Consider the following 21,457-nt stretch of genomic DNA (forward strand, 5'->3'; position numbering starts at 1 on the left):
AGCCCGATGTGGGGCTCGATCCCAGGACCCTGAGATCATGACCTGAGCCGAAGCCAGCGGCTTAATCCACTGAGCCACCCAGGCACCCTGTAGTCCATTTTTTAATTCTTTTGTTCAATAAATATTTCTTGAAAGCCATCTACTAACTGAACTTTGTTTTAACCTCTGGGAGGTAGGAAAAGTAACATTCCAGATGAGTAAAATACATTGCTTCACCCCTGAAGCAGCTTACAGTTTATTTATGGAGAACGCCGTATGTTAAAAAAACACTATGCTGCCAAAAGTGTACGATTGTCATATTGGTGCAGCAGAAATTTCAGAAGTGTAATGGGATTTCACAGCAGTGCTGGAGCTCTACAGAATGGTGCCATGAATCAGTGAGGAGCTATGCAAGTGTTTGGGAATGAGTACCATTTGATCCCCGTGTGAAATGTGTGTTCCTTCGTTCTTTGTTGTTTGCTGATTCTATTTCTCTTCTAAGTTATCAAACTTTCTTCTGTTTCTGAATCAGGGAAAGGGAGCGCCAAGGCCATCCTTCTTCTGGGGTTTTGAATGGAGAGAGAGTTGATTTCATGCTAGATCCTCAATGGAAAGGGTACCTAGAAGTCCACCGTCTTCACAGAATTAATTAGGATTAATCACATGAGGCTTTTGTATTTCAGTTTCTTCATCCACAATGTGAAGACATCATTTATGCATGGGTGCACGTGCATGCACACACGTGTGCACACACACACACACACGTCTAGATTAACACTATAATAAAAGGCATATTAGGAGAGTGGCATTTTAGTTATGCTCAGTGGGTCCTTTTGTCTTTTTTCTTAATGTATTCATTTCTTCACTCAAGAGCTTAATTTGAGTACCTACACTACTGGGTACCAGGGATAAAGGTGACTAAAACAGGCATGTCTCTGCTCTCGTGGACCTTAGCTTTCAGTTAGAGAAGATTTGTTAAGAAACTGCTGTGGAAGAAGAAAAACAGAATACTAGGTTAGAGATCTGGGAGTGGGCATAGAGTTGGAAGATGGATGTAGATAGCTTTTTAAAAGAAATGTCACTGACGTTGTACAGTCTTAAATAGAAGATGGTGTCTGTATTTTCATAGGAAGATCTTTGAACTAGGTGGGCACAGAGTCTTAAGCTTGAAAGTACTGAAAAAAATCATCTAATGAGCTGGTTAAAATAACATTCTTGAGTATCTTCCTGGGTAAACTTCCGATCTCTGGGAAAGAGGCCTAGGACTCTTCATTTTTTGTTCAAAATAAATAAAGCAGTTGCAGATTCTTATACAAGTGGTTCATAGGCCGTAGTTTGAAAAAAGACTTGCTTGAAATTATCATCTGTTCATTACTGCTGATTGTTTGTTTCTCCTACAACTCCGCGGCCTTCTGAGTAATTGAGGCAGGATATAGCAGAGCTGATTAGAACCTTTGCATGAATAACTTTTAAGTTTCCAATTTGTATAATTCACGAAATAAAAAACACCTTTAAATATCATTTTGCTTTGCTTCTTAGTTTGGGGTTTCCTTTTCCTGTCTTTGCCTGCTCTGAGTGCCAGAATCTAATATTTTTAGGTGATACGCATTCAGGCCTGATATCTACCAATGGCCATATTTCAAGGATTTAGAGAATATAAGACACAAAAGAATTATTTGAGCATGCCGAACCTACAGCCCCATGATATACATTTTGTCAAAGGCAAATATAGACATTGAAAATTTTAAATAAAACACATTAGAACAGCACCTAGTGAGGTTCTGTTCTATTAAAGACCTGTTGTATACTCTAGTCTTGGCTAAGAGCTGAGTGATATTGCTAGGTTATAAATAGTTTGTTTTTTAATTTCACCCTACCCTTTTTCTCCAACATTCCTATATGATTTCTTCCATAGAATCTATAATTTTCTAAGAGGAGTTATTTCCACTCAGGGTGAGAGTATGTATCTTTGTCTAGGTGGATAGAGGTCTTTTACTGGGAGCTGTTGTGTGCTTTCACTAACTCATGATCCTAGTACTTGAGACATAAATTAGTTTTTTTTTTTTTTTTGTTTTTTTTTTTTTAACCAGAAAGTTTCCTATCTTCCTCCAAATGTCAGGTTTTTTCTTTCTCTTTCCAAATCAACGTATCTGGATGGGGTCACTCCTTCCTCCCTCTAAGCTCCTCTTTCTTTCTCATCCCTCAATAAGGACCTAGGCATTTACAGATTCCAAGGAAACAAAGTATATGGGAGTAGGAAAGAGATGAATATATTTACCAAAGACCTCATAAGTACAAAACCATAGAAGCAAAGATGTGATAAAGCCTGAGGAAACTCAGCCTGAGAGGAATCCCAGATCTTAGAAATAAGAGCATATGCATTTTAAAAACTGTGAACTTGTGCATCCATCTTTGAGTAGATAGAAGAATTAAAAAAAAAAACTTGCATTAGAGAAATTCATTTTAGTTTGACATGTAAATACTGAAAAATAAACTAAGGGAAGAGAAAAATTATGAACAGTTTGGCTTTTATATTACTTCAACGTGGGATAGATTATTTTCAGAAAAGAATAAAAAGACTAGGAACAACTGTCCAGCTGGCCTCAGAAATTCCTTTTGTACACTGATAAAACTATACCAGTATTAAATATATTTACTCTTTCTGGAAATGTCGGTGCATATTATTATGTTCATTGTCTTTAAGTTCGATTTGATTTTGAGATCTAGACTTTCTATAGGCTTAGATTATAGTTGTCATGTGGGATGTTTCCCTACCAATGCCACGTAGTTGTTGATGCACATTGTTTCATTGCAGACTTTAAAGTGAATCAAAGACAAATCAAATTATATCAGGTCTGATGGAGCAGATGATCTTCAAGGCACTTATGAGGAGATCAAGAAGAGACCATTTCCCCTCCTTATAATATCAGAGGCTTTCCTCTTACTGAGTTAGGGCAGAAAGAAACAGATAGGTACCAGGAAGTCATATATGTCTGTCTGTCTGTCTCTCTCTCTCTATGTGTGTGTATGTATGTGTGTGTGTACATATATACATCTACATATATGCACATCTATATATGTAGGTTCCACACCCAGCATGGAGCCCAATGCAGGGCTTGAACTCATGACCCTGAGATTGAGACCTGAGCTGAGAGATCGAGACCTGAGCCAAAACCAAGAGTTGGACATTTAACCAACTGAGCCACTCCAGTGCCCTCAGAAAGTCATATATTAAGATCTTTGTAGTACTTATATTTGCACAGAATAATGAAAAGACTATCTCTTAGATTACCCAACATTTGATAGACACAAATATTTCTATGGAATTAGGAAATAAGTAACATTTATATTAAAAAACTGATCTTGCATTATTTGCTGGATTTGTGCTAGACTTTTTTTTTTTTTTTGGCTGACTTAAATTTATTAGAAGCAGTGATTCACGAAACTTGATTTTTCTATTTCTTGAAAACAACAGAACAATGAATGGCTATACATGATTACTTCATCTCTGTTCATCCCACTAAGGCATAAAATACTAGTCAGGTTAGAGTCATTAATCAGAAATACAAGTATATTCTTAGAAAAATTGAACTAGTTATCAATCCTAGTATTTTACTGCACACTAATACATTTAGTGTTTGTACTAAATGCTTTTCCCAATGTGACAAAATACTGCAATTACTAACAGCTTCCAGGAAACATATGAAATAGTATTGTACAAAAAAGTAGAATATTAGTTTAAAAGATTATCTGCCTCTAAAGGATCGATATGGGTGCTATCTTTCTGTTCTCATAGATAGCAAAAGGTAGTACTTAGACTAATCACAATGGCAAAAGTGTAAAGGTGCCTTTAGAAAAACACCTATGTTTGGTCAGATACAACACCAAATCATGTATTCCAGATGTGAATCTCTCTTGAATGGAAAAATACGGCCAAAGGAAAAAGTCTATTTTGATAATTTCTGTAAGACAATTCTTTATTTTAGAGGCAGTGAGAATTGAACATCTTTATCTGAACATTTCCTCATGACAAATAATGTTTTTTTCATTGCTCTTTGAAGTCTTTGTAGATTAGGACATCACACCAACTTCTTCTGCATGCCAGAATGTCTCTGATTTGTCATTTAGCCTGTCTGGAACTTAGCTTTTTCTGCTTTAAAATAAGGCTAAAACAGCATGATCTCTAAAGTCCTTTACTGCCCCAAATACTACGAAATCTGTGAATACCCCCTGAAAGTGTTTGCTAAGTGCACACGTGCATGTGTGTGTGTGTGTGTGTGTGTGTGTGTGTGTGTGTATTTTCTGGTTAGAATGGTGAATGGCAATTTTTAGAAATATTACTGAGGAGAATGCATATTTTCTCCATATAACTTTATTGAAAGATGCCTGAAGACATAAATTAGTAGAACTATAGGCTTTCAAAGAAAGAGATTTTCTAAATAGAAAGTATTTCCTAGAGTCCACAGTCTCTCTGAGAAACAAACTGAGGGTTTTGGAGGGGAGAGGGGTTGGGGGGTTGTGTGAGCCTGGTGGAGGGTTTAAGGAGGGCACGTATTGCGTGGAGAACTGGGTGTGGTGCATAAACAATGAATTCTGGAACATTGAAAAAAATAAAATTAAATAATAAAAAGTATTTCCTATGAATCTTTATGTAATTATGATGGTTATTGTACATTATTCTACAAATCATTTTGTGACTTTGACTTATTAAAAAGTCTGGTTTCAAATTTTGCTAGCGTAGGGGCATGGCTGTTTGAACAGAGGTGTTGCTGACAAATCATCTGCTTTAGCAATAGTTCTGACAGGAATTCATGTCCCGATATTTCTAGTAGGTGACCAAGGCTCAGAGAGGTTTAGGGACTGTCCATGGTCACCTAATAAATGATGGTGAGGAAATGGGGAGTCTTGGCTGCTGGATGTGATATCCATTCTGTTACCTGAACTGCCTCTCAGTGGGAATAGTTTATTCCCACTGAGAGGCCAGACTAGGTAGCATTATAAATGTTGAGAACAGAGATTGACAGGCTGAATAATAACATTCCCAATCCAGATATTTAAGTTACATACCTTGGTAGGAGCATAATTTGAGCAGTAGCTCTGTTTGGAGAAGAAACTACTCATTCCTAATTGAGGAAGAATGTAACTACAAGTAGGAACCTCATCTTCTGCAACTGAACAGGGTCAGAAGATGTGATCCTAGCAAACAAACCAACCGTGGAGGCTATATATGCAGATATTACATAGACCTAACACAGAGAGGCAGAAAGGCTTTTTAAAATCGAGGCAGAATTGACACCAAACGATAAATGTTTAGATTACACAATTTAATATGTTTTGACTTATGTGTACACTCATAAAAACATTATCACAATAAGGATAGTAAACATAGTGATCACTACCAAAAGTTTCATCAAGCATCTTTATCATTCCTTGCTCTTCTTCCCTCCTGGGCTAGGTAACTACTGATCTACTTTCTCTCACTAAAAAGTAGTTTGCATTTCTAGAAGATCAAATAAATGGAATAAGAGACTATGTACTCTTTTCTGCTTTTTAAAAAATCTGTGTAATTATTTGAGAGTCCTCTATGTTGTAGTTCACTTTTTCTCTCCGAGGAGCATTTCATGGTATGGATACACCAGGTTATTCATTCACTTGTCTGTGGACATTTGGGTTGTTTCCAGTTTTGGGTTTTTACTAAAAAAGCTTATATGGACATTCATGTAGATGTCTTTGTCTACATATGATTTCATTTCTCTTGAGTAATATCATAGACATATGATTTCATTTCTCTTGTGTAAAGAAATGCCTAGGAGAGAAAAGATCATGAAGTAGGTATATGTTTGACTTTTTAAAAAACTGCCAAATCATTTTCCAAGGCAGTTAGGTCCATGTACATTCAGTCCCATGAGTAGTTTCAGTTGTTTCACATGCTTGCCAGTGTTTGTAATGTTAGTCATTCTAACATTATAGATCTGTATATATAGTTCATCACCTATTAGGTAGGTGATGAAATCTCGTTATGGTTCTAATTTGCATTTCCCTAATGACTAATGATTTTGAGCATCTTTCCATGTGCTTATTGGTCTTAAGTATAGCTTCTTTGGTGAAATATCCATTCAAATTTTTTTGTCTTCTTAAAAAAATGGGCGGTCTTGTCTTAGGATTGACATCTTAAAGTTCTTTATATACTCCAAACTTCTTTATAGGCTCTAGAAACCAGTCATTTTTTAAGAAATATGCTTTTAAAACATTTGTTCCTCACTTTGGTTTGCATTTCAGTCTCTTAAAAGTGGTGCAGTACTATTTATCGATTATTTAACTTTATGGATTGTGCTTATAGTGTCCAACTCAAACTCACAAAAATTTTCTCTTATATTTTCTTTTAGAAGCTTTGTGGTTTATTTTTTATTTAAGACTATGGTCAATTTTGAGTTAATTTAAGGATCAAAGGGTTTTTTTTTTTGCATATTCATATAAATTATTCCAGCTCCTTTTGTTGAAAAAGTGTTCTTTTTTGGCTGAATTGCATTTCTTTCTTTTTTTTTTAAAAAAAAAGTATTATTTATTTATTTGACAGACAGAGATCTCAAGTAGGTGGAGAGGCAGGCAGAGAGAGAGAGAGGAGGAAGCAGGCTCCCCACTGAACAGAGAGCCCGATGAGGGGCTCGATCCCAGGACCCTGAGATCATGACACGAGCCGAAGGCAGAAGTTTAACCCACTGAGCCATACAGGTGCCCCTGAATTGCATTTCTTTTGTCAGAAATTTGTTGTCCATAAATGCATGGTTCTACTTCTAGACACTCTATTTTGTTTCCTTGAGTTGTTGGAGATCAAACACATGGTGAGAGAAAAGCTCTTCAAAGACATGATATACTTGAGAGGCCATTTTAGATTTCTAAGTCAACATGACTATATATAAACTTTGTTCAAACCAAAAGCCTGATTTATGGACCAGCACACATGCATTGTATATCCATTTTGTGAATGAATAGCCTAAAGGAAAACCATCTGGTCCTTGATATATCGTCAGTTCTCCTACTCCCTGCATTCCTTTATGAGAAAACTGATGATTCCTGCCTATATGCTAAGCACAAGCAGGCAAAGGGAGAAGCAGGCTCCCCACTGAGCAGGGAGCCCAATGTGGGGCTTGATCCCAGGACCCCAATATCATGACCTGAGCTGAAGGCAGATGGCTAACAACTGAGCCACCCAGGCATTCCACTTTTAGAGACTCTGAAAAGGTTTGTTCATTGTGCATCGACACACCTGTCTTGATGCAAGTACAGTACTTCTTTGATTGGAATTATAATTTATAGTCCATTTAGGAGGCACTACCTTTAATATTGGGTATATTAGTGGAATTACTATTGAAATTAATATTAGGATATACCCCATGAACAGATATATTTCTCTACATTTTATTTTCATTTTTAATTTCTTATTTACATTTTTAATTTCCCACAGCAATATTTTATAGTTTTTAGTGTATAGATCTTTAATATATTTTGTTCAATTTGTCCCTAAGTATTTCATGTTTTTGGTGCTATTTTAAATGGCATTATTTTTTTCTTTTAACTTCAATTTCAATTGTTCATTATTATTATTATGTAGAAATACAGATACTTTTTTTTAATATTTTATGTGACAGACAGAGATCACAAGTAGACAGAGAAGCAGGCAGAGAGAGAGAGGAGGAAGCAGGCTCCCTGCGGAGCAGAGAGCCCGATGTGGGGCTCGATCCCAGGACCTTGGGATCATGACCTGAGCCGAAGACAGAGGCTTTAACCCACTGAGCCACCCAGGTGCCCCAGAAATACAGATACTTTTTATATATTGATCCTATATCTGGAAGTAGGAAGCTCCACTAACCAGGCTAAAGAAATACTGCTAATTCAGTTTTTAGTTTGAGTAGCTTTTTGAGGTAGTTTTTATCCATTTTCCACACACATGATCATGTGTGTGAATAAGGACATTTTTAATTCTCCCTTTATTATATAAATAAGGTCTTTTATTTCTATTTTATAGCCTATTTTGCTGGCCGGATACCCTAGTATATGTTAATTAGAAGTGGTGATTGCAGGTATTTCAATCTTGTTCCTACTCTACTCATCAGGGGAAAGTTTTTAGTCTTTTACCATTAAGTGTACGGTTAGCAGTATGTTCATAATGGATACCCTTTATTAGATTGAGGAATTTTCATTTTATTCCTACTTTTATGAGGGTTTTCTTTAAAGATTTTTGTTTATTTAACAGAGAGAGAGACAGCGAGAGGGGGAACAGAAGCAGGGGGAGTGGGAGAGGGAGAAGCAGTCTTCCTGCCAAGCAGGGAACCTGATGTGGGGCTCTATCCCAGGACGGGGATCATGACCTGAGCCGAAGGGAGACGCTTGAGGACTGAGCCACCCAGGCACACCTAATGAGGGTTTTTAACAAAAGCACGTATTATATTTTGTCAAGTACTTTTTCCAGTGGTATCTTTGGGATTTATAAAATGCATCTTCAACTTATCACATCTACCTCAAGTCGTACAGAATTTCACATCTTGTGTAAACTGTATTTAGTTTCCTAGGGCTGTTGTAATAGAATACCACAAACTGTGTGACTTAGAACAAGAGAAATTTCTTCTGTCATAGTTCTGGAGGCCAGAAGTCCAAACCAAGGTGTCGGTAGGGCCACAATCCCCCTGATGCTCTGGTTAGAAACCTTCCTTGCCTCTGCTTAACTTCTGCTTGTGGCTGGCAATCCTTGATGTTACTTGCTTATCATGCATAATTCCAGTTTCTGCCTCTGATGTCACATGGCATTTTCCCAATGTGTCTGTCTCTGTGTCTCTTCTTTCCTTCTTAGGACAGCAGTCTTACTAGATTAAGGACCTACCCTACCCCAGTATAATCTCATTTTATATTAATTAATTCAATCTGTAACAAACTTATTTCCAAATAAGGTCATATTCTGAAGTCCTAGGAAGGACATGAAATTTTGGGGAACACTACCCAAGCCCATAAAAAGAAACTTGCAGTAGTACACTCCTTTGGGTATCCTATACAACTTTGCACTATTGTTTTCATACATTTACTTTCATATATGCTATCCAACTGTACTATATTGTTTTTATATAAGCCATCTTTTTTCCAAACATAGTATTTTAATTTGACACACAGTTTATGCTTTAGTTTTCTGGCACTGCTGTAACATTTTATCACAAATTGGTTGCTTAAAACAATAGAAATGTATTCTCTCATAGTTCTGGAAGCCAGAAACTCAAAATAATTTGTCAACAGTGTTGTTTCCTTCTGTAAGCTCTTAGGGAGCACATGTTTCGTACTTCTCTTCCAGCCTCTAGGGGCTGCTGATACTCATTGGCATTCCTTGGCTTGTGGTGGCATAACTCCGTTCTCTGCCTGCATCTTCACATGGCCTTCTCCCCTATGTGTATGAGGGTCTCCAATCCTCCACTCCTTTTTCATGTAAAGATACTCATCGTTGGATTTAGGGCCCACTCAAATCCAGGGTGATCTTATCTTGAGAACCTTAACTGAGTTACATCGGCAAAGACCCTATTTCCAAATGAAGTCATATTCACAGGTACTAGGGGTTGGGACTTGAATACAGTTTTGGGAAGCCACTATTGACCACTGCAATTTACAGACTACAAAATTCACCCTTTTAAAGTGTGTACTTCAGTGACTCTTTCAATAGTCACCAAGTGTGCAAACATTAAGTTTATCTAATTCAGAACCTTAGAAAGAAACTCTGTATCCTTTAGCAATCATTTATTATTCTTCCAAAACCCGGCCCCTCACAAGCCCTATTTACTGTCTATGGGGATTTGCCTATTTTGGATATGAGCCAGATCATATGATATATAGCCTTTTGCATTTATCTTCTTCTGCTTAGCATAATATTTTCAAGATTTCACCATGTTGTAGTATGAATCATATTATCCCTTTTTATGGCTGTAAAATAGTCCATTGTATAGGACTACTACATTTTTTTTTTATTCATCAGTTGATGGAAATTTGGACTTTCACTTTTTAATTATTACAGGAACACCTTTGTGAAAGTTTTGTGTGATGTATTCTTTTGGTTCTCCGGGGTATAAGTGGTCTTTTAAAGAGTTTTAAGCAGTAAGAAAGAACTTATATTCTATATTTTAATAATGAAATGAAACCCATGCATTAACCCACATCTTTACTTAGCATTTCTATTTTTTATAATTCCTTTGTATAGATCTATATTTCCCTCTTATTCCACTTTACTTCTGCTGGAAGATCTTTCTTTGATGTTTCTTGTAGTGTATGTCTGCTTATGATTAATTCTCCCAGATTTTGTTGGTCTGAATGTCTTTATTTTGCCCTCTTTTCTGAAAAATATTTTTGTCAGTTATATAATGCTAAGTTGAACATTTTTTTCCCCTAGATATTTTGAAGACGCTGCTCCACTATCTTTTTGCTTGCATTATTTCTGACAAGCAATATGTTGTCATTCTTATCTTTGTTCCTCTGCGTATGCATGTCTTATTTTTTATGATTATTTTTAGGATATTTTCTTTATTCCTAGTTTTGAACAATTTCAGTGTGATATAGTTTATTGCAGTTTTCTTCATATTTCTTGTTCGAGAGGACTATTAAGCCTCTTGCCTCTGTGGATTTATAATTTTTATGAAATTTGGAGAAACGTTGGTGTTTATTTCTATGTGCATAGTTTTCTGTAACTGACTTCTTTGGCTACACCCAATTATACTTTTTTTTTTTTAATATTTTACTTATTTATTTGACAGAGAGGTCACAAGTAGGCAGAGAGGCAGGCAGAGAGAGAGGGAGAAACAGGCTCCCCACTGAGCAGAGAGCCCGATGCGGGGCTCGATCCCACGACCCTGAGATCATGACCTGAGCCGAAGGCAGAGGCTTAACCCACTGAGACACCCAGGCGCCCCCAATTATACATTTTTATAAGAACTTCTTCCCTCCCTCTCTCCCTCCCTCCTTCCTTCCTATCTTTTTTTTTTTTTTTTTTAGGATTTTATTTATTTATCTGACAGAGAGAGAAAGAGGGCAAGTAGGCAGAGGAGGAGAGAGATAGGGAGAAGCAGACTTCCTGCTGAACAGGGAGCCCAATGGGTTACTTGATCCCAGGACCCTGGGATCATGACCTGTGGTGAAAGCAGACACTTAACTGACTGAGCCACCCAGGCACCCCTTCTTTCTTTCTGTTTTTTTAATTGAGTATAGTTGACTCACAATGTTACATTAGTTACTGTACAACAACTACTGTACAACATGGTGACTTGACAAACCTATAAATGATGCTACTCTTACCACAACTGTAGCTACCATTGTCTCCATATAATGCTATTACAGTACTATGGACTATAGTCCCTACACCGTGCCTTTTATTCCCTGTGACTTATTCATTCCTTAACTGGAAACCTGTATCTCCCACTCTCCTTCACCCATTTTGTCCATCTTCCCACTCTATTCCCCTCTTTCTTTTACCATTAATTTACCTCTGTGTTTCATTTTGGATAGCTTCTGTTGCTGTGTCCTCAGGTTCACTAATACTTTATTCTCCTGTCTAATCTTTTCTTAATCCAGTCCTGGCCAGTGTATTTTTTATCTCAGACATTGTAGCTTTCATACACTGAAGTTCAGTTTGAGTCTATTGTTTGTTTTCCATGTTTATGCTTACCTGTTTGAATAGAAAGAATGCAATGACTATTCTAATGTCCTTCTCTTTTAAGTGTAACATCTAATTCAGCTCTGGATGGTTTCAGTTGATTTAATTCTTCTCCCCATAATGACTTACATTACTGCTTCTTTGTATGGCTGGTAAACTTTGAATGCCAAACATTTTACATTTTACCTGGCTTCCTACTGTTACTATAATTTTATACATTTTCTTGAGATTTTTTCTGGGATCGTTAAGTTACTTGGAAATGATTTGATCCTTTTGGATTTTACTTTTAAGATGTGTTAGGCAGGATCAAAATAGTATTTGCTGTAGGGATAATTATTACCCAATACTGAGGCAAGACCTTTTTGAATATTCTGTAATACTTAATGAATTATGAGATTTTCCATTCTGACTGGTTGGATAAAGTACTATCCCTGGCTCTTTGTGACCTCCAGACACTGTGAACTCTAATCTTTAGAGGTAGTTCTTTTCCTGACCTTGTATGGTTTCTTTAGGAACTTGTACCAGTCCATACGCTGTTGTGTACTCTAGTGGGAGCTACTCCACAGATCTCTGTGGTTTTATTTGTCTATGTTCTCTCCTCTCTGGTATTCTAGATACAAATTCTAGCCATTTTACCTACCCCATACTCTCAGCTTTGTCTCTTCAACTCGCATCTGCTGTGTTCCATTTTCTTGGAAACCTGTTTTAGTCAGTAAACCTGTGGCAATTGCAGGACCCACCTCATTTGTTTTCTGTCTTTCAGAGATAATTGTCCATCATTGCAGTGTTTTGAAAATTGTCGTTTCACTTATTTAATCATTTTTGGTTTTGTTTTTGTTTTTTGCTTCAGGTGGAAGGGTAAATACCATTCCTGTTGCTGTATTTTTGCTGGAGACAAAAGTCAAAGTCTTGAATTAAGAAAAACAATGAACTCTATTGTTAAGTGAATCCATGTCATTCCATATAGCACTTCGTGTGTTTCTACTGTTTTATTGTATTTCTTTGTATGAAATTGTTATAATTTATTTTTCAATTGAAGTATAATTGGGTTATTTCTAGTTTTTGACTATTACAAATAATGATGTTGTAAACATTTTTTTGGTGACTTTGGCTACACATGCATGCACACACACACAAACAATTTGGGATATTTAATTTGAAATGAATCTTTGGTTCTTAGGATTTGTATTTGTTAAATTTTAACCAATATTACCAAAAATTCTATATAGTGGTTTCAAGAATTTGTCTTCTTCCTCCTCCATTCACAAGCGTTGTATCACAGCTCTGGTTTCAGCTGTTCCAACACTTAGATGTTATTGCAATTTTAAATTTCAGCTGTTTTGGTATACATGGTATATAGCTATGATTTTAGTTTGCATACCCCTAATGGGTAGTGATGTTAGTCACATGTTTTATGATTGGCCATTTGAATATCTTCTTTTGTGAAATGCCTGTTCAAGTATTTTATTCATTTTATTGGATTATTTGCCTTACTGACTTACATATTTTCCCTAATATATATATTATATACAAGCCCTTTATTATTTATATGTATTGTTAATGTTTTCTGTCACTCTGTGTTTTGAATTTTCTTTTTCTTAATGGTGTTTTTAGATAAACAGAAGTTCTGGCAGTGTAATCCAGTTGGTAATCTTTTCTAATGTGGCTAGTGTTAATGAGGAAAGAGATTATTACCTACTCCAAATTCATGAGAATATTCTTTTATGCTAACTCCTGGTAGAGTTAATGTTTATATACTACATTTAGAATGAAAGTCTATCTGGAATTAATCTTCAAGTGTGTTTGAAAAAAGGGTCAATTTTATTTTTTTCTTTTACATGTGGATATACAATTGACCAAATACCATACTTTTAAAGGGGCATTTTTTTTGCCATTGCTTTTTCAATTGTCTTTGTCATCAAGAATCCATATAGGTGTGTGCTATTTCTGGACCCTCGTTTTTGTTCTATTGGTTTATCTATCTTTGCAACACTACAATACATATTACTTTACTTTGTAATAAGTCTTGATATCTGGTGGAGTAATTCCTCTATTTCTTCTTAATGTTAGTGGCTTAAAACCAAGTTATTATTTTTCATGAAAGCATCTCATAGGTTGTATAAAACTCTTTAAGGAAAAACAATAACATTTATGCACAGACTAAAAATTTTTTTGCTTCTTGAAATATTTTTCTAAACTCTGTAGGTTAATCTCTATTTCCTTTCTCATCAAGAATATATCAATAAAATATTTGAGCATTAAGGATTGAAGAATCATCTATTTTTGTCCCATGTTGCTCATGGCATATTATAAGTAATTAGTCTCCTTCTCAACCATTTTTAGCTTTAGCAATTGCTATTAGCATAATTTCTTATTAGAATATTCATAAGAAATATCTATTTATTCAAGTACATTTTGTGGGTTTAAAAATCCATTATTTCAAAACTAAATGGGCTCTAAATTCTTAATCTTTGGTGCTAAGTTATATATTAGGAAGATAATGAAACCTTTTAGATGACTTTGCCAATCAAAATTAATAGTAATAGTGATCTCTACACTCCCACACATAAACAAGGCCATACACCGATTTACAAGCTTACATTATTATGTGGAAGTGGCTTAGAGACAAGGTTTAGTGGCCTCTGTCTTAGCCTCTGACTTACTCCATTGGGTGCATAGGAATCTAGCTATGAGGAAAAAGGAGTGCCATATATCTGAGAAATATAAACGGGTGATGCCACATGATGATATGCTCTTAATACTCTGCCTGATAAAGAGTCTTTGCTCACTGCTGCATGGATGAGTTAACTTATAGAGACATAGAAGAAATTGAATAAAGGAATATCCAGTCAGTTCCAAAACAGAGCTGCCGAAAGGCAAGAAAACCTGGGATTTATGCTGAGTACTGAATCAAGAATAATACCCATGAATAGAAAGGAGGTTTTGAGTATGTCCCTTTAAAAACACAAAGTTGGAAGAGATTTTGAGACCTATTCCCAAGCTATAAATTGCGATGACTGCAGTAACTTAGTCCTTCAAAGTTTGTGTATATATGTTCATTTAACCTGTTTCTGCCTCCATATATTTAGCTAAAGTCTCACAGTATGATCTACCTATGTCTCCAGGTGGCCCTGACTCCATCAGTTACTTAAGGAGAGCCCTGCCTGATATCCCAAATATCATGGATTATTGGTAATCATTTTTCCAAATCTTTCAACCAAATTATTTGGATCATATATTCCATTCATAAAAACATTCCATTCATAAAAAGGAACTAGATAGGACTCAACTTTACATACAGGAAGATCAATAAAATGGACAAAACTACATTTTTGGCTATAAAGAGTTACTATTTTAAAGAGTCAGGGGGGATGTAATCTCAGAAACATATTCATGGTTGTTGAATATCTTCTTATACTTAGAAAATACGACTATTTTAATCTTGTACATATCCAGGCTTTTTTGTTTTCTGTTTTTTAAGTATGCTTCATGCCCAGCATGGAGCCCAGCATACGGTTGAACTCACAACTCTGAGATCAAGACCTGAACTGAAATAAAGAGTTGGACGCTTAACAGACTGAGCTACCTAGGTGTCCCTATACCAGGGTTTTAAAGAAGTCTGTGTGACTACGATTATTTTCCTCAAAGGAATGTACATTTTACTTTTTAAGTCAACTGCTCAATACATCCATATGTTCATGTTTAAAATGAAACGGTTTATTTATATACTGTAGAAGTAATAATAATCACAAGATAAACACAGCATTAATTTTTACCCATATATAATCTTAAAATAGCCAAACAGATGTTCACTTTTTTGTTTATGAGTAAACAAATTTTATATTATTTTTAAAGATGCTAATAACCTTATTTAGCTTATGATATCACATCAGTGATTTTAAAGCTGTTTTAGGTTTGGAAAATAACTCAATTGGTAATAATATGAGTTCACAAAATCTTATTAAGGAATAGCCTATATATCAGTGATTTCTAGATATTTTTCATATTATAAAGTAATATGATTTTAATTAAAAATCAATTTACACAATGTATGATCACACTTCAAAAAAATTTTCCCAGGGATCTAAACGGAGAATAAAAAAGAACATATAGACATTGAAAGAGTATCATCTACTCTCAGTGTAATTTCATGAAAAAAGGAATATCTTAATACCAAAAATACTGGACAGAGTTAATTTCTGATTACATTCTTTAATCCACTTTTGTAAATTTCACAAAATTGTGAAAGTATTAATTTTTTTTTCTTATTTTACCACAGATTGGTAAAAACTTATTTCTAGACCAGCACGGGTTGTAAAACAGCATCTGGGAATCAATGTCATAAGGAAAATCTTTGCATTTGGTGACAGAATAAAAACAAAACTCTTTTTACTTTTGGTAAAATAAAACTGTCAGCTAAACCAGTGATGAGTTCAGAATGCTTGGGTTTTCTAGTCCAATGAATTATAACATATTTATTTAATCTTAGCCCCATGCTAGGTAGTAGAAATAAAGAGAAAGATCTGCATCCACTCACAAGGAATGATACATTTTATTTGGGAGTTTGTAGCAGATTCCTACCCATATGTCCTTTGCATAACACATGTGTATATCAGGTCCAATTTCTACTTGCAACCACTGAAGCTTGTCCTGTTTGCTGGGCTGGCAGGAAATGCCAAGTAACAAACATCCCCAACCTAATCTCCCCTTATCAATAGTATTTAGTAGATAGATATTCAAGCTTCTTTACCAGTTGGTAGAGTAACTCTGAGGTGTATATTTTGTTCTCTTCCCTGGGTCCTTCAAAGAAGCCACTCCAGTTTTCTGCAGTGGTAACTTGCTTAATAACAGAACTTCTATTTTCTTGCTGCTTTTCCCTTTCTCAGCATTGCTACTAGATATTCCTGTTTTCTGTAATCTTCTCCCTAAGAAACTACTACTTGAATCTTGTCTCCAGATCTGGTTCTAAGAGAATCTGTTAAGATGAAGTTATTACAGATGATGTTGTGAACTTGGAAAAAAAAAAAAAAACCAAAACAACAAACACAATGAAACAACTCATATAAATGGTGCTTAGTTTTTTTGTTTATTTTGTTTTTTATTGAAAACTACAACAAAATTTGACAATAGGATACCTGAGTTTGTGCCTCGGCATTGTCATTTAATCAGCTGTGTGACTTATGGCAAGTCAGTTTTTTCCCCTCTAAACTTTTTTTGTTTCCATATATCTTTTTTTTTTTGAAACTGTTTTAAGAACACAAGATGAGGTTTACCCTCTTGATTAATTTTTAAGTATACAATATAGTAATGTTTACTGTAGGCACAGTGTTGAACAGATCTCTAGAATTTATTCATCTTGCATATCTGAAACTTTATATCCTTTGAAAAGCACCAAACTCCTTGCTTCCCTCTTCTTTCAGCCCTTGGTAACCACCATTCTGCTCTCTGTTTCTAGGAATTTGACTATTTTAGATACTTCATATAAGTGGAATCATGCAGTATGTGTTCTTCTGTATCTGACTTATTTCACTGGCATACTGTCCTTAACAGATTCACTTAGCAGATTCATCCATGTTGTTATATATAGCAGGTTCTCCTTCTCTTTTGAGAGTAATATTCCATCGTACATATATATTACCTTTTTATTCATTCATCTGTTGATGGATACTTGGGTTGTTTCCATGCCTTGACCATTGTGAATAAAGTTGCAGTGAATATGAGTGAGCAGATATCTCATTGAGATCCCGATTTCACCTCCTTTGGACATATACCCAGAAGTGGGATTGCTGGATCATATGGTAATTCTATTTTTATAGGAGCTGAATTGTTTTACATGCCTACCAAGAGGGTACAAGTATTAGAATTTCTCCATGTTTTCACTAGCATTTCTAATCTTTTTTTCTTCTGCAGTTGTTTACAAGAATAATAGAATCTTTCTATGATACTGTGATTTATAGTAAATATATGTGCGTATACATACAGTTACTGTCACGATTTGCCTTTGTCCCTGTTTCTGGTTCAGATATCCTAAAACCCTAGGAATTTCCTGTGAGTGGAGCAATAAAGATGTCTTTTCTTATGTTAATGAGCGACCTGGAGAGCTCCTGAGGGTGGGAGCTGGTTGCCAAGGGAACTAAGGGAACAAAGGTTGGAACTTTTCAGTCCCATTTCCTAATTTCTGGGAAGGGAAGAGGGACTGGATGTTGAATCAACCACCAAAAGTCAATGATTTAAGCTGTCCTATGTAATGAAGCCTTTATAAAGAACCTAAAAGGAGGGAGTTCAGAGAGCTTCCAGGTTGGTGAACCACACACAGGTGGCACACTGGTGCTAGCATACTGGTCCCCAAATATCAGGTGAGGACAGAAACTCCCTTGTTCTGGACCTCACCCTATGTTATCTCTTCATCTGGCTGTTGATTCACATCCTTTGATATTCTTTGTAGTAAACTGGTTTCCTGATTTTTGAGGCACTCTTCTAAATTAATTGAACCCAAGGAGGGTTGGAACCTCCAGTCTCTAGTTGGTTGGACAGAAGCAGAAGTGATACTTTGGGTTTGTAATGGGCTGTTGAAGTCGGGTTAGGGGGAAGCAGTCTTGTAGGACTGAGCCCTTAGCCCGAGGGATCCGACGTTACCACTGTGTAGATAGTGTCAGAATTCAGTTGAATTTTAGCACAACCAGCAGGTGTTAGACAGTTTCTTGTGGTGTGGGGAAAACCCCCACAGGCTGAAACTGGTGATCAGAGTTTTACTTTCTTAATTGTTAGGCATAAGAGAGTTCATGTGAATATATTTTTATAACTAAGTAATTTACCAATATAAGCAATTAATATTATTTGTATTACTTTGGACTTATCTCCTATCACAGGTATTCATTTAAAAATTTAAAAATACTATGGAATTAGGTATATTAAAGAAATACCAAATGGCATAAAAGTATATAAATTAAAATGATCTCACTCACCACTCTCCCACTCGTAATTCCTCTTCCCCAGTTCCCAGAGGCAATTACTAAGAATTTCTGAATTTGATTCTTCTAGTGAATTATCATTAATTTGATATTATACCTACTCCTAGATTGATCAACTTTGATCATATCTATTGACTCCTCATCATTAAGTATGAAAAATTTGGTCTCTTCATATTGTATCTTATACTTCTCACTACATGATTTTGATAATTATGTTTTTAGCTCTAGGGTTTTTGTAGTAGTTGAACTGACCTTTCATAAATCTGTTTCTTGATTTATCAAATTTAGATAGTCTTTATTGACTCCTGTTCTGAAACATAAGGAAATTACCATATTTCTTTTTCTTTCTACTCTTTCCCTGTCCTTTGTCAATAGGTAGATTCTAAAAATAGGAAACCCCAACACATCATTTGTAATGTTATGATTATATAAATATTATTCACTCTGAGGGAACAATTTGATATATATAGATATAAGAAAATGAATTCTAGTGCTATTAATTTTTTTTCTTCAAAATATTTTAAGTAGTGTTCTAACAGACTCTGTTGACCAGATAAAAAATTTCAAATAAATGAAACTTTGCACATTTATTCAGTGTCCTGATGCCACTGATTCTTATGTCTCACATCATGCCTAATCTTGGATTCCTTGTTCTTTATTCTGAAACAGCTCTTTGAGCAATTTATTGTTACAGGGAATTTTAGGATTATTTTTCATACTTGAATATGCCCCTGTGTATACATGGTAGTTTCCCTGGTATAGAATTCTGGTGACAAAATTGATTTTACTTATCAGTTTGCATGTTGTTAATGGGATATCTGGTAAGTTCAGTTAATTATTTAATAAAATTTTTATACTTTTAATTATGGAATTTTACCAGAATATTTTGACATATTTTTGTTTTTGTTTTTTTCTCCTCAGTTATTCTGTCTGGTACTAGGTGGACTTAATCAATCTGAATGTGTCTTTTTTGGCTCTAAACATTTTTCTTAAATGGTTTAATTATCATTATTTGAATATTTATTTCCATTATAGATTAAATTTTTGCTGTTTGCTAAGGTTAGAGATTGAAACTGAGGTGAAAAAGTGTCTAGGAAAATATTCCTAGAAAGTGATATCCAGTAAGAATTTAAGATCTATTTATCAAATATCCAAAAGTAGTTGAAAAAAAAGTATATTGGGGGAAGGAGATGGGGTGGAAGAGAGGGAGAAAGTAATTCTCTCTTCAAACGAATTGTTTCTTTGATATGATACCATTTAAAAAATGTTATGCTTTTATAAATAGAATATTATCTCTAATTTCTTTAAGGGCATCGTCCTAAAATTTGTAAAAATTTCCCCCTAAGTCAGCATTGTTTCCTTCAGTGTCATGAATTGTGTTTGTTCATCTTGGTCTTTCACTGACATGATACGATTTTCTTCAAATGTCCAGTGATCTGATCTTTTCTTTTCTTTTTGTCCATTGTATTTATGATGATGATGAACTAGGTTAACTAGTATATGTGAGATTTTCCTGTTCAGCATCAATGGTTTCTGTATTGGACCATTCCACTGACTATGAGGTGACTGTGGGCTTGGTGTGAGCGAATGGAGAATGTCAATAGGCAGATTTTCTGAAGGGTGAGGAGCAGATAGGTAGTCAGTGATCTTTCTCAGTTGTTAGATTCTCTGGTCTCATTTACTTGTAGACATATTGTCTGTTCCTACTTTATCATTTTTTAACTGCTGTCATTTCAAATATGAAAGAAATTTCAGTTTAGTCTTATTTTCCATGACAGGAAACTGAGTCTTAGATGAATGAATTACATAAGCTCAGAGAACAAATGGCGAAAAGCTAAGTCTAAAAATAAAGAACTGCTGATCATAAATTCCAGTATTTCCAATAATCTCAAGACACCTCCATTTGCAAAGTATATTGTATTCTCATTTATGTATAACCTTCTAGGGCAGCTTGACAATAGCAGGATTGTTGCTCTGATGGCACTGGGCATTATCAAAAGCTATTTAAACTATTTAAAGGCTATTAAAGCTATTTCTCTTCTGTTCAAGACAAGGAGATGTTAAAATGTATTTGGCTAAGAATCTGAGAGGCTGAATGTCAGTCTTGTTCTACATCCATTGTTTATTGGTCTGAGAAGTCCCAGAAGGAAATGTATAGACAGAGAGTAAGTAACTATCCCAAAATTAAGTATTTAGTTAGCACAATAACTTTCTGAAAGGCATTGTAGATAGGCATGCTTAAAGCCTGAAAAAAAAAATTGGGACAGGGAATTCGGAGAAACAACAACTGATATAAATTCTGAAGAGACAGAAGAGGGATTTCTATACTCCTTTGTTAAATGTGCTTTCAACCTTATGCCAAGTCATATCATCTTTAGGCAGCCTTATGTAAACATCACCCTGAAGAACTTCAAAAAGAATGATTTAATGAACTTTCCACTACTCATCCTGTCTTTTTACACATAGGTGAGACTAATTTGCTATTTTGTGTGCTGAAGGTGGAAAGAGTTTTGGGAGTAAAAATATTTACTCTTTGCATTTGAAAATGAAACTAATTCAGGACACTTCTGCAAATTGTTAAATGATGCTCTTGGTAGGCATTATAAAAAAATGTCTCTAATACCATGTGAGAGTAAGATCTACAATTCTTTCAGAAAATTAAATTCAGTTTTTAATTCTTTAGCTATGTTTAACTTAAATATAAAAAATTAAATCGATTTTTAGCATCTTTATAGTTAAATGTGGTTAAACCAGAATAAAATGTATTGAAAATGACCTTTGGTGGGTCACTGTGGTTTTAGAAACTGGCTCCTAAATTTGAGCATCAGAG

Source organism: Meles meles, chromosome 4, assembly GCF_922984935.1.
Source record: "Meles meles chromosome 4, mMelMel3.1 paternal haplotype, whole genome shotgun sequence".
Taxonomy (NCBI): Eukaryota; Metazoa; Chordata; class Mammalia; order Carnivora; family Mustelidae; genus Meles; species Meles meles.